This window comes from Hibiscus syriacus, unplaced genomic scaffold, assembly GCF_006381635.1.
Source record: "Hibiscus syriacus cultivar Baekdansim isolate YM2019G1 unplaced genomic scaffold, ASM638163v2 tig00110678_pilon, whole genome shotgun sequence".
Lineage (NCBI taxonomy): Eukaryota > Viridiplantae > Streptophyta > Magnoliopsida > Malvales > Malvaceae > Hibiscus > Hibiscus syriacus.
The window spans coordinates 495039-510991 of NW_024062822.1; the positions used below are offsets into that span (position 1 = coordinate 495039).

The 15953-nt window shown below is 36.0% G+C and overlaps 2 pseudogenes; both read right to left on the reverse strand.

Moving 5' to 3' along the window:
* Positions 1 to 8980: 8980 nt before the first annotated feature.
* Positions 8981 to 11281, reverse strand: LOC120138249 (annotated as a pseudogene).
* A 2943-nt stretch (positions 11282 to 14224) lies between these two features.
* Positions 14225 to 15798, reverse strand: LOC120138068 (annotated as a pseudogene).
* Positions 15799 to 15953: the final 155 nt, after the last annotated feature.

A 15953-nucleotide genomic window follows, 5' to 3' on the forward strand; every position in this document is an offset into this window, starting at 1 on the left:
CAAAAATTAGTTAATTAGTTGTTAGTTTAAGTTATATCATATAGAAATAAAAAATTATTTAATTAGCATGTTTGATAGTTACATATTAATAAAAATATTTAGTTAGTTTGTTAGTCGTTAGTTATATAAAAATATGTAATTAGTTTGTGTTAGTTAAATAGTTAAGTTATATTTGTTTGTTGAATTTATATTATATAAAAAATTAGTTAATTAGTTTTTTAGTAGTAAATTATAATTAAAAATCATTTATTAGTTTAATTTATATTAAGAATAGTTTATTAGTTACGTTATATTAAAGAATAGTTTATTAGTTGTTTAAGGGAAAATTTACGTTTAATTTATATTTTAAAAAGTTTAGTTTGTTAGTTTATTAGTTTAATATATTATAAGTTATTATATTAAATTTTTTTGTTGTGTTGTAAAATAGTTAGTTAGTTAGATTATATTAGTTACATTAAATGAATTTTTAAATACTGTTGTTTACTTTTGTACAGATTCATTCCAATGGCTGACCAAATTCCACTGCTGAGACTTGACAATGACATATTTCAAGTCATTTGGGAATAATGGTGAATAAAATATTTGTTTAATGAATTATAATTAATAAATATTTGAATATTATTTTATGATTGTGATAAATTTTTTGAAATATTTAATTGCAGGAGGACGAGCAGCGAGTCCTTTGTCATCGGCTACATAAAGTGCCCAAGCCACACAGATTGATAGAAGAAAACTTGCAGGAGGCTGGATTTTGGTATGTAACATTTGTGCGAGATTACAAGTTGGTCCCAGGTTTGATCAGTGCCTTGATTGAGCGTTGGAGATCAGAAACGCACACGTTTCATTTGTCGTGTGGCGAATGTACCATAACTCTGGAGGATGTGGCATTGCAACTCGGGGTCCAAACAAATGGGATGCCAGTGGTAATGTCACATGAGTTTAATAATGTGGCACAACTTTGTAGCTTGTTTCTTGGGAAAACGCCCGTACCACCAGAGTGTAAAGGGTGGCGTGTGAGGTTGTCATGGTTGAAGAATGAATTTCAGCTTCAACCAAATAGTACGGAGCACGAAATTATATATGCAACACGAGCATATATATTACAGTTGATTGGGGGTATTTTAATGCCGGATAAATCCGGTAGTTATGTTCACACTCAATATCTTCTTTTTTTAAGAAATTTTGAGAATAGTAGGCAATATAGATGGGGATCGGCGATATTGGCGTTCTTGTATCGTGAGATGTGCAAGGCGTCATTAGTCGTGAATGATAATAATACAGCAGAAATCGGTGGATGTCTGTTGCCGCTACAATCATGGGCTTGGCATAGACTTCCGTTTTTGACACCGATTAGTCGGACTGCGGTTGACTTTCCGCTTGCCGAAAGGTAATATGAATTCTCTATTTTAATATAAAATATTAATTATAAAATAAAAATGACCATATTTTTATATTGATTGATATACAGATGGAGGCATAAAATTGAAGGCACGGGGTTGGTGCACAACAACATTAAAGAGTTCAGGCTGAAGATCGACATTAAGGCAAAAAAGGAGGTATGTATAATCTGTTATTTTTAATTATTATTTAAATTAACTATATTATTTGATTTAAATAAATTTTATTGATTTTGTAATTTTACAGTTTAATTGGAGACCATACATGAATGAAGAAATACTTGCGTTGATACCGCACGATATTTTAGATGGGTTTCAATATTGGTGTGCTGTTACACCATTGATCAATTTTGCATTTGTTGAGATCCAATTTGGGGATAGAGTGTTGAGGCAATTCCACTTCCACCAACCTATTCCGCGGAGTCCATGGATCATGACCTCCTCCAAATCTTAGATGGTCGTCGTCAGGAATTGGGTTGAGACGCATGACCAGCTGCACAGATTTGATGGTCGTCGTAAAGAAAATGTTAATTGGGTTGAGAATCATGCAATCTACATTAATGCTTGGAACAATAGGGCTTCATTCATGTCAACTCTTGACGACATTCAAGACGACGACTTTAATTTTGAGACTTCGGCTTACCTTGCTTATTTTTTGGATAATGGAAAGCCATTCTTGACAACAATTGTAGAGAGGCGACAATTTTTGAGGTTTAAGAAAAGATTTGGTAAAGCTGAATACTCTCTACCAAGTGGGAGTGGGAGTTCATCTCAACAACCTGAAGCGGAAATGACCGATGTGGATAATAGCGCACCACAACCGTTCGGCGATACATACATACCAGAGTTTGTGCAGCCTGATGCATCCATCTACTCTCCCATGTTTTCGTCGACGTATGACTTTGAACACATGTCAGTTCAAATGCCCCCAACGAATGAGGAGGATGGGTACCATACTCCTGAGCAACCGCAACGGCCACAACGCATCAGACGTCCGCCCCCAACATTATCATTCAACAACACCCCGACATCGGCAACAATTGTAAACTAGTTTGTTATTTGTTACAAATTTAATATTGACATTAGACTAGTTTTTTCAAACATTAACAAATTCGACATATTTATAATGATTTTTAGTATCAAATCATTATTATAATTTCATTACTAGTTATGTAACGAAAATATGGTTAATTGAACCAAACATTGTTCATTGTTCAAGTCGTAAATCATTACTATCAAATCATTACTAAATCATTAATATCAAATCATTAAATATTAATAATAAATTATTATTACTAATTACTAATCATTACTATCAAATCATTAAAATTAATAATAATTTCATTATTACTAATCATTACTAAATCATTACTATCAAATCATTAAAATTTAATAATAATTTCATTATTACTAATCATTACTAAATCATTACTATCAAATCATTAAAAATTAATAATAATTTCATTATTACTAATCATTACTAAATCATTAATATCAAATCATTAAATATTAATAATAATTTCATTATTATTAATCATTACTATCAAATCATTAAAAATTAATAATAATTTCATTATTACTAATCATTACTAAATCATTATTATCAAATCATTAAAAATTAATAATGATTTCATTATTACTAATCATTACTAAATCATTAATATCAAATCATTAAAAATTAATAATAATTTCATTATTACTAATCATTACTAAATCATTAATATCAAATCATTAAATATTAATAATAATTTCATTATTACTAATCATTACTATCAAATCATTAAAAATTAATAATAATTTCATTATTACTAATCATTACTAAATCATTACTATCAAATCATTAAAATTAATAATTTCATTATTACTAATCATTACTAAATCATTACTATCAAATCATTAAAAATTAATAATAATTTCATTATTACTAATCATTACTATCAAATTACTATTAAATCATTAAATATTAATAATAATTTCATCATTACTAATCATTACTAAATCTTATAAATACATAGAAATTCATAGAAATACATATATCATTACTAATGATGAGGCATATATCTTGGTAAATTAGGACAATTGTTTTTTGAATGGCCTTCACCCCTACATAATCCGCATCTCTTTGTTTGACCTCTCTCTCTAGCATGGAAATCCATACTGGTATGAATACGAGTGAACTCAGGTCGACCCTTTGGACTTCTGCGAAGCATTGGATTTGGCAGCCATTCGTCATGATCTTTTCTGAGCCAATATGATTCATTTGGTATCTGTCTGAACGCATAGCTGTAGACATTTAATATCCTACGTAAGTGAAAGCACTCATCAACATAAGTGTATGCGCTTAGACCAGCATACATACATGCAGCGACTGCATGAGCACATGGATATTTCCATGCCTGAAAATGACCACAATCACACCATTTCTGTCGTAAATCAACTCTAAATGTTTGGTCTTCTCCTCCGACGTTATGGCGTATGCACGACACGACAAAAGTATGACCAACTCGGTCGAAATTATGAACAACCATTGATGTTGCCAATCGCTCATTTGCTTCCATTGATTCCACCACTGTAGGAGCCCAAGTTTTACCTCTATTTATAAGACTCTCTATTTCTTTGCCTTTGTCCGACCAAACTTTAGCCAATCTAAAGTACGTCTCTTTCATCACACTCGCAATTGGGAGATGGCGTGTACCTTTTAGTACAGAATTAATGGCCTCAGCAAGGTTTGTGGTCATATGTCCGTATCTCCGACCTTCATCGTATGCTTGTGACCATTTTCCCGCGGTATTTTTGAAGCCCACTTCCAAACACGCTGATCATCGTAAAATACCTTCAAATTCTCCAATCTCTTGTCAAAATTTGGTCGACGTAGTTCGTATCCTGTTTCATAATATACTGTGTTAAACCACAATTAAAAAAACCATGTAAAAAATGCACAAATATTGAAAATAAAACTTACCCATGCTGACTATCTCGCTACGAATGTGTGCGTTATGAAATTGGTCGATACTATTCTTGCCAATATGACGGATACAAAATGTCGGATATGCATACGGAGGTATCCAACGACTTCCTGGTCGTTCAATTGCCGCCAAAATACCCGTTCCTCTATCGGATATCAAGCAAACTCCATCTTCACGAACGACATATTGACGTAGATTGATCAGAAAGAAATCCCAAGCCTCTGTTGTCTCCCCCTCAACAATGGCGAATGCAATTGGGAAGATATTTCGCTCACCATCTTGAGCAACTGCCATCAAAAGTACATGCCTATATTGACCATACAACCACGTACCATCTACTTGGATCATACGTTTACAAAATGGAAATCCTTCAATACATGCCTTGAATGCCCAAAATAGTCTATGAAATATTTTCTTCCCTGGCAGAAGTTGACCTTCTTCGTCATATGCGGGCATGGTTTGAGACTTCACTATGGTTCATGGGATAAATCGCTTCATTGCTTGTAGCAAATGTGGTAGCTCATTGTACGATGTATCCCAATCTCCATACGTCAGCTTCATTGCCTTCATCTTCGCATTCCACACCTTGCCATATTTTACTTGATATCCAAATTGGCTTCGAATAGATGCAGCTAACACTGAACAAGAGATATCCTTGGATCATTTTCAACCATCGCCTTCACGTATTCACATATTACATCGGAGTCCAATAGTCGGTGGTCTTGTTCGATGAAGTTTCGCAAACACGTGTGCGGACCATTATACCTCGTGATGACCCAAACATCGTGCCTTTGATTTTTCGACACTCTGATCTTCCACTTGCACTCTAGGCCATATTTTACACACTTCGCGTATAGGGTTTTCTGGTTGGACTCTGCAACATGGATATCAACATGGCATTTTATGCAGTACTCTTTAATCACCAGGGTAGCTTCATTTTTTCCTTTGAATTGCACCCCAACTGAAAATTCACCAGAATTATCGAATGATACAGTCATTTGGTATGGAGGTAAATGTGGCATGTCTGGGAATTCAGGTGCCCTCATCGCATCATAGTCTATCTCGTACATGTGAGGAGTAGCTTCATACGGTGCCGGAACTTCATCAATTGCACCTCCACCAAAAATATTTTCGTCGCCGCCCAAAACGGGTTCTTCGGTTTCTTCATCTTCGCTTGAATCATCATGAATTTCTCCCCATCGATTTTTAGCGTCAATATCAACAACTAATTCCGGTATGTTTCTCGTCTCACACTCTTCTGTTGAAGATGTCCCCCCGACTTCATTTACACTTTCCAATAGTGGCATAAAACTGTTCGGGAACCTGTATGTCGGCTCCTCAAACTGACTATATAAAGTCATTTCAGATGGATTTTGAGCCACGCCTCTTGATGACCCAGGAACATCACATATGTTATGCACATCAACAAATAACTCAATAACTGCTATATTGGTTGACTCATGTAATCGAACCATGGTTCCAATATCATCATCTTCTTCAAGTGGAACTGCAGCATATTTGACTGGGTTGGGGCATATCATAAACCTATACCTCAAACCATCAACTGCAACTCGAATTTTTCTTTCTATCTTATGCTTCATTTCTATAAATGTGATGTCTTTTTTGAACATCATATTTATTGGTTTTTCAGACTGAAAAACTACTCCGATCTCATTTTCCATAATCTGTCCATTATAATGGACAATCGTGAAAAAGTTGTTGCTCATTTCCTTTCCTTTCCTTTCCTTTATTGTTTCTTTCTTCGAATCAATATGTACGTGGAAAAATGTTGTGGAATAATGCTCTGTACGTGTAAAAAAATTATTTCTTTAAACAACAATAAATTAAAAAAATTAAATTTATATAATCTAATATATTATAATATAACTTAAACTAATAAACTATTTCTTTATTATAATATAATTTAGTTAAAATAACAAACTAACAAACTAATTAAGCACTAATTAACTTTTTTAATATTTTAACTTAAACTTTAACAAACAACCTAATATACGTTTAAACACACTAACAAATTAATTAAATATTTTTTACATTTAATAACTTAAACTAAGAAACTAATTAACTAATTTTTTATATAATCTAATATATAACTTAAACTAACAAATTAATATAATATAACTTAAACTAACAACTAATAATTATACTAACAAACTAATTAACTAAATTTCTGTTTTATCCTAAACCCTAAACTAACAAACTAATTATTTCATAATTTCATATTAATAAACTAAATTAAACAATTAAAAATTACCTCACAAACGATGTTTGAGCCTTTATCTCCATTTCCTCTTCTTCTTCTTTTCCTTTCATTTCCTTTCTCTCGCCAAATTTTCTTTCTTTCTTATGATTCTACCCTAAACCCCTCATATCCAATATATAATGATCTTTCAACGGTTGGTAAGCTGCAATCAATTTGAGTTGTATAATTCACGTTGAAGGCTGTAAATTTTTCAATCGTTGAACGCTGCAATAATACAACACTAATTACTGCATGCAACAGCTGATTTTATGCTGCACCAATACAGCTATGATAACAAGAGTGAACAGTCTCGAAGCTATGGCATGAGGGCAGCTATGGCTAGAAGCTAGGGCACGAAGCTATGACACTTGCAGCTCAAATCATGCTGCAATATACAGCTATTACAGCTGCATGCATGAGTCTCCTGAGCAGATGTAAGAGGAATCACGCGAGGAGCAGGAGGAATAGGTTCTCCTGAGCAGCTGCAAGTGGAGAAGATTGTATGGCTACCTATCCTGCATGGCCCAACGTTGGACACCGGCGTGCATGGCGACCTACCATCTTGGTCGCCGGTAGGTCGCCGGGATTGCTTGGCGACCTACAAGGTCACTGGGAGTGCATGGCGACCTTGTAGGTCGCTTGGAGTGCTTGGCGACCTATGGTTGGGTTGTGCATGTCCCATGCACGACACGATCCTCGTCACGATCCTCGTCGGAAGCCACGTCGTAGGTCGCTCGGAAGGCATGGCGACCTACGGCCAACTGTGCAATTCACCCTACTTCATCAATTAATCTTGGGAGAACGTTATTTCATGAATTATTTATTTCCAAAGCATTATATCGTGAGTTTAGCCATTCTCCAATCTCCATAGCCACTTGGGGAAGTCGAACTCTAAAAGCAGATGAAGGTATCCAATCTCCATCAAGGAAAACAAAGGATCTATATAAGCAAACTGCAACGCTGCCCTGAATCGGTTTCCAACTCTGCTCGTCATCGTCATCGTCATCGAAAAGGGAGATGACGGTTCTACACTCTCTTGTACTAGCACCTGTGCTTGTCTATCACCTTGATTCGAATCCCATCCACGAGTTAACCCAACCACCAATGGCCATGACTGCTGTCTCTTCGAGCGAGTTACATTGACCGATTCAGCGATCCGATTACCAGAAAAAACCAGTGTTGGCCAGCGTTCTTTACTTCCCCAGTAGTGTTGCTGTTTCACCACGTCTAGGTTATGTAACCTTATGCGAAATGATAACCCCACAAAACAAACCAAATACTCACTCACGCCTTCACCTACACTACCTATGCCATTATAAACTAATAAATAAACAAAAAAAATAAGGGCTAGCTAGGCCTAGAATTTGGCATGAGAGAGTGTGAGATCATTTATTTCACCACAAAACCTATGTGTCATCCAAATGGGTAAACTATCATATAAGTCACTAAATTACAGGATCGTTTTCAATTTTGATCACCAAATTAATTTTTTTCTTAGGTCAGTATACTTTTAATTTGGTTTCAATGAAACGACCTACCTTAAATAAACTTGTATAATAACACATTTGATGCTCATTACTTGTATATTCTACTTCTTACTTTTATAATTACATATATATAATCATTCAATTAAGTATTTTAACCTAATTAATATTTCCAGTTTTTTATATTTGTATATAAACATACTTCTACATACGTATTGAAGTATATTTATTAAGAAATTGAAATTGAAAATGAATATATATATATATATATATATATATATATATATATATATATATATATATATATGATTATATACAAATTTATTGAATTCCTTTTAATTAAAATCAAAATTAAATTGATAAAATGTATAAATTAAAACCAAATGTGCTTTATACAATTTTATTTAATTATCATACCAGCAACTCCATTAACAGTATTTTGTGACTCAATTGGCAAATATTTTCTTAAGTGGTCAAATAGAATCAATCACATAATATAGGACCTCCAAGGTAATTAATCCACTCACCCGGTTTTGTTTAGGAGTCTAAAACCTCTAGAGACAATGTGCTAATAAATTACAGAAACATCTTCAGAATAATTTGAATTAGAAACTGAAATGCAATAATCCACGAAGCCCCTAGTAAGATGTCAAATACCAGGTATTAAGTTCAAAGTTTGAACAAACCCTCCCCTTATCCCTTGTTCCAAAAAAGAAAAAAGAAATCGAAATCGAGGAAAACATTGTAAGTTTACTAAATATATAATACACAAAGGCTGCAGAAGATGAGAAATCAGAAACTGGTTAAAGTTAACAAGCCCACAAATTTATTCAAATATAAGGTGGCTGAAAGGGGATCATTTTTGTACTATCAGTCGACATTCCAATCCGAGTAGACTGTATTGTTGTCCTACCCCCAGGTATCAAAAGCAACCATATCTTCTATTATGGTATTCTTGGCTGTTAACTGCAAGTTTCATGAATATTTCAAGAGTTCGATGGAAGCAAAAGATTTTTCCGGGATCCGTTACCTGGTCATAATTTGCAGGTAGTAATTCTCACAACAACAGAAATTCGAAAACCTAAACTTCATCAATTATCTTCTTACTCAGTCTAATGCAGCTATGACCGCATTGACGACTTCTTCAGTAGTGCTGCTTCCTCCAAGGTCCTTTGTACGGTATTTGCCATCCGATATGACCAGTTTCACAGCAGTTTCCAATCGATCGGCAAATGAGGGAAACTGCAGATGTCTCAACATCATAGCAGATGAAAGAAGCAGGGCCACTGGGTTTGCTTTCTTCTGTTCCAGCAGCTTCTCATTGCCAACATTTCCTGCAGAGAAGCCCCTTGCTCAAAAACAGCATAATCAGCCCCGACGTTCCCTGCAAAAACGGCAACCCCAATAAACGAACATGATTTTAATCATACATGTATGGATCAGAGAGATTCCAACACTATACTACAACTTGCGACACCATAGCAAAATCTGAATAAAGTGGAGTGACAATTCACTTGGCTTTCAATGTAATGCCCACATGTTTAGAGTTGAAAACTATTCAAGGAAATAAGAGTACTAAAACGGAGAGCAGGTTACATGCTTTGAAATTCCTCTTATGGCAAATACCCATCGTCATTACATGGTTTACAAACATAAGCATACAAACAATATCAACATTATTGAAAAATTGGTGGGCATGAAATATTTGATTTTTAATGGTTTCAGATCACCGCCTTTTTACTTTTGATCAAGATAAAGCGTGAATCGCATCAAATGTTAATAAACTTCAACAATATGATGTAGCTCATCCCAAAACAAGTCGGGGTAACAAATATTTAAGAAACAGAAGAAAATATGACAAAGATTATCAACTCAGGTGTCAAGGATGTACCTCCAGGCATAACACCAGTGCCGCCTGCAATACCAGCAGCTTGTATTCGCAACTAAATTGCCATAAAGATTGGGCGTTACCTAAAAGAATAAAGTAGCCAACATCAACCAGAGTATTATTGATCACAAGAAGAATAAAATAAAGTGATAAGAAAGTTAGAGAGTTGAACAATGATCACCTATTTCCTACCAAATTATTATGGTTTCTTACCATATCAAATCATCCTCATATAATTTTTCACACTATTTGTTTACGAAATTCTGAATTCAAGCGGTGATACAAAATTCTCCAACTAACAGCATAGAGGGAAAAGGATATGAATGAATACCATGACATCAAATTGCTCAGGCTTGGAAACAAGCTGCATACAGCAATTGTCCACAATGATTTCATTGTACTTAATCCCTAGATACTTGGTAGCAACTTCTCGGCATGATTCCAAGAACAACCCATCAGCGAGCTTCATAATGTTGGCTTTATGCACAGCAGTCACTTTCTTTCTATTGTTCAAATAAGCGTATTCGAATGCATATTTTGCAATCCGCTCCGAGCAGAACTTTGTTATCAACTAGCAATCAAGTAGTATGAGACATACACAAAATGAAATAAAACATGTCTAAATTGTTGTTCAGAATTAGCAGCATAAGAGTAAAGGGTGGAGTAAAACGGATTACCTTAAGGCTCTCGACGACTCCAGGGACGACCTCGTGTTCGAGGCCAGAATACTCGCCCTCAGTGTTCTCTCTGATCACCACGATATCAACATCCTGGTGCCTTGTAGGCAAGCCAGGCAAATTGAAGCAATTGACGAGCGAAGCGTACAAATCGAGCTCTCTTCTTAGCTGGACGTTAAGCGAGCTCACACCTCCTCCCATCGGCGTAACCAATCCTCCTTTTAGACAAACCTTGTTCTTCTTAATTGACTGGATCACTTCTTCCGGCACGCGATTCATGTCGCCGTGAACCTCGTATCGCTCGAAATACACAGGCGCGTGCATCGCGTGCATCACTTGCTCCACCGCGCCCGTCACCAAAGGACCGATCCCGTCACCGGGGATCAAGGTGACGGCTCGTGGCGCACCGTCGCCAGGGCGGGCATGTAGGTGACGGATCGAGTGGGTGTGAGAATAGAAGATGGGAAGTTCCGGAGTTGTCGGAGAATGGGCATGGATCTTCGGGCCATTGGGTCGGGTTATAGGAATGGAGAGAAGAGTCTTGGTTATTGAGCTCGGTTCGTCAGTTGTTCTGGCCTTCACTTTAAGCGAAGAAAAGCAAGACAGTAATTGAAAGGGAAGAGAATCATTGGCAGAGTCGAAAGAAATAGAAAAATAATTGGCAGAGCAGTGATCGAATACAGACATAACCATGTTTCCTTTCTTTTATGTACGAATATTTATAAGATGATGATATGATTTACTTGAAGTTTAACGGTAGCATACAGCCTTCAGAATGTGAATTTGTCGGCTAATTTACAAAAATTAAACATATCTCTAATGGAAAAGAAAAACATTAGTATTCAAGTGCTTTGAAAAAATTACTAATTAATGTGAAATTTGGTGTCGGGCAAGACATCGACTATTGATTTTTCTTTGTTTTGTGGATGGTCGAGATCCGAAACGATAGTTAGACCTTCTCTGCTGAAACTCTCACAATCAAGATCTACATTCCCGAAGAACGAAGTCTTCAGACCCAAAAAGCTTGTTTGTGCTTCTTGTTTCTGTTACATTGTTCTGGTTTATTGATCTTAACGTAAAGCATCAAGTTCGCATAGGAGCCTTAGTTTTCTAAGGTGCAAGGAACACCGAGACGAAAAAGATACCTGGAGCCTAGGTACAAAGTGCAAACGTACGACTTTTATATATGAGGCGCACTGTTTATATTATACGACATATATCAAATATAAATTATATTTTGTACTCAAAATAACATGATAAATAATATTATAATTCTTTAAAGATCAAAATATTCAATATTATTATACTATCAAGTATTAACTAACAATTAATAACGCACAAACTAACATAAAGAAACATTGTTTAAATAGAAGAAACATGACATGAATAAAAAAAATCCATTTTTTTATTTAGTTCTACATACATAATACAAAACAAAATATGAATGAAAAAACAGAACACATTCGGTCATTTTTTGTTTAACAGTTAAAGTATGGCATGAATCAAACAACACATATTTGGTCCATTTTTTATTTAACACTTTAACAGTGTTATTTAACACTTTAACAGTTAGGGATGTTTGGATGGGGGAATGTGAGATTTTCATGAGAATGAAATCTACATTTTCCTGAGAATGAAATCTACATTTCCCTGAGAATGAAATCTACATTTTCCCGTTTGGTTACTCCAGAAATCTCATTCTCGATAATGAAAGATTATCAATAGTAGATTTTTTGGGATATATTACCAGGAATGTCATTACCTCCATTTCCTTAGGTATTGTTAGATTACCGACGTTTTGGACTAAAATGCCCTTAAATTTTTATCTTTTTAAAAAAATATTCTTTTTGTGTCGATAAAAATTCTACGAAGGTTAAATTATAAATTTATCATTAAATTATTTTAGATTTAAAAAAATATATAATTAAAATTTTATATTAAATTCAAAGATTAAAATAAAATTTTAATCCCTCAATTTCATATAAAATTTTACTCATTCATTAAACTTTTTTTATATTTTTAATTTTGTAAAAAAATTATATAAATATTATGAATTTAAATTTTTTAAAGAAAATATATAAATATTTTTCAATACAAATATATAATAAAGATAATTTGGTCAAATATACATTTCAATAATCTTTTATTCCTTTAACCAAATACGATAATCTTATATTCTTGCTAAGTCAACCAAACACAAAATACAACATTCACAGTAATTTTATTTCCTGATAATCTTATATTTTCACTGATAATCTTACATTTCGTACCCTTAGAGTATGTAATTCTGGTACGAATGATCTATATATATTATAATAATTAATTGATCAAATAGACAAAAGTGATATGCATGAGATATTGTCGGCAAAATCAAAGATTTTCTTAAAAAATATTATAATAATTAATAAATCAAAACCCAATTGCTCTGAGTGAAAAAAGTGTTATGCATGAATACACTTGGAGACAAATGAGACAAGTGGGTTGAACAGTTTATTAGATTTTGACATGTGTTTTTATCTCAAATCTTCTGATTATTACAGTAGTTCTATTTTTGGATTTGTCCAGCAGCACCCAAAATTGTTCAGTACCTGGTCGGCGGTGACTGGCGCGAAGGCCGTGGTCGGTGAAGAAGAGGATCACGATTAAGAAGGGGATTACTTAAGGGGCGAGTCGTTGGTAAAGAAAGAAGAGGAGGAGAAGGGGATTACCTGGTCGCGCGCCCGGCGGTGGTGAATGCTGTGACTGCCGGCGAAGAAGAGAACGGTGGAGGTGGTGAAGAGAGTGCGTGCGATGGAGAGAAAGATAAGATAGGGATTTGGATTGGGGATATTTTTAACAGGGTAGGCTTTTTTAGGTATAAAAATATGATTATTTATTAATATATCAAAAACTGGAAAGAAAAAAATACCACAAGCGCCAGCGCCCGACTCGCGCCTCATGGCGCCTTTCGTATGCCGCCTCGTCTTGACCCAGGTAGGCGATTTTTTCGGCGAGAGGCAAGATGGGAGCTAAGATTTTCATGTAAATTTTGACCTTGGAAAGAGTTTCCTAAACAGGTACAAACTTTCACAATCACAAGTAGGGCTAGAGTTGAGCTTACTAAGCATTACGCATGCACATAATATTTGGAACCGTTGCTGGTTCTTCAAATAGTAGGAGCGCGTCTTCGGTTTAGTTCTTAAAAGGTGATTTCATTTAGATTACTGAAGAATATACTACTACTTGGTGGCATCATTGACCCCTTTATATATTGCTCGAGAGCAAACACCCTAAGGCACCTCCATCATGTTCCGCCAAGATCACCTTCTCAAGATTTTCATTTTCATAAATATAGAAATTCTTCAGATGAATGAGAAAACAAAACTTAACATGCTGCAGATGCAATCCAAGTTATACTTACCACTGATTATTTGTTGAATCTCACCAAAATTTCCTGTGAGATTGCTCCTATTTGCATATGAACTTACACTAGAATTCGAGCCATGCAGTGCAATTGATAATGGAATACATAATTATCAAAATCCAAGCGGTTTATTGGTGCACCTAAGAATCTGAATGTGACATTGAACAAGCAAATCAAGTCCACAATCTATCACAAAAATCTTGCTAAACTTCCCTACTTGGGAACTTTCAGCATTTTCCCAGACAAGAACACATGATAGCTTTCAATTTATCATCAGTAGTACTTAAGTCCTACCGACATCGAACCAAAGCAAAAATATAAAACGTGAGCACAAACATAAGAGAACGATAGCACTTATATAGAAAAGAGTCATGAATCAAGTATGCTTTGCCTGGAAATCCTTCATGAAAGAAACCAGCTTCTCACTCCAGCCAAAGGCATAGCATTGTAAATGGAAGCTCGCATACCTCCTACCGATCTATGCCCCTTGAGCTGCACCATCTTCTCCTTCTCAGCTTCCTTCAAACTCGCCCTCCAACTCGGACTTCTCCAAAGTAAACGGAACATTCATCAGCGACCTCACAGATTTCTCGACGGGGCACCTGTAGAACCCTTTGCTTTCATCAATGGCACTGTACAAAACGCCGGCTTTCCTTTCATTCTTCTTCTCAACCTCCTTCAGTCCTCCCTGCTCCAAAAGATCTTCAAACACCAGCCCACATATAGATCCCGAAACAAGGTGTGTATACAAAGAGTTGTTGTCGGCGTGGATCTTGTAATCAAGCATCACAGGGGTAATCTCTTGTCCATTTCCTATAAGATCTTTCCTCACGATCACGATGCAAACCCCTGATGGACCCACATTCTTCTGAGCACCGGCATAAATCAACCCAAACTTGGTTACATCAACCGGCTTGGAACAGAAATTGGAAGACATATCAGCTACAAGAACCCCATTTGGATTGCCGGGAACCGGATAGTTCTTGAACTCGACCCCATAAATAGTCTCATTGGCGCATATATGCAAATACTTGGCATTAGGGCTTAGTTCCAACCCATCAAACGAGGGAACCTTCACGTAATTCTCCGATTTCCCATTCCAAACGACTTTGGGTTTGCAGTATTCTTACCTTCTTTGAAAGCCTGTCTCCCCACGAACCAGTAACAAGATATTCAACGGTGTCATCAGGCCGACAGAGATTCAAAGGGACAGAAGCGAACTGGGTTGTCGCCCCACCTTGGAGGAACAAAACGGCGTAGTCTTCGGAGATGTTGAGAAGCGCACGTAGATCGGCCTCCGCTTTCTCGATAATGGAACGGAAATCCTTCCCGCGGTGGCTCATTTCCATGACGCTCATGCCAGATCCGCGCCAATTGTAAAGCTCGGTTTGGGCCTTGAGGAGGACGTTCTCGGGCAAGGTGGCGGGACCCGCGGCGAAATTAAAAACCGATCTTGAGATTGGGACTGAAGGGAAGGGCGACCTGGATGGTGTATGAACAAGAGATGAAGAAGGGCTTGGGTGAGGTTCCATAATGGAAGGTGGTTTTGGATTTGAGAAAGGCATGGCTTTGATGAGTCTTCTGAAGGAGAGGGGTGTGTGGGTTGGTTAAGGGTGTTGCCGCCATGGATGTAGATTTTCTCAGAAGAGGCTAACAGGTTGAGGAGGTTGGTGGCAAAGATCTGAAAGCAAATGGGGAGTATTTATAGAGCATGTTTTTTTTATTGGGTTTGGCTCCTTCACCTCTACGAGAAAACGATCCGATGTTACTGCGGCTGTTGCCAACTTGAAGTTGGTGAGAAGTGGACCTACACAACGGTGTCGTTTTCGAATTACTTGAGTTCAGGGGGTGGTTCCTCGTCCTTTTTGTCGTATTGAT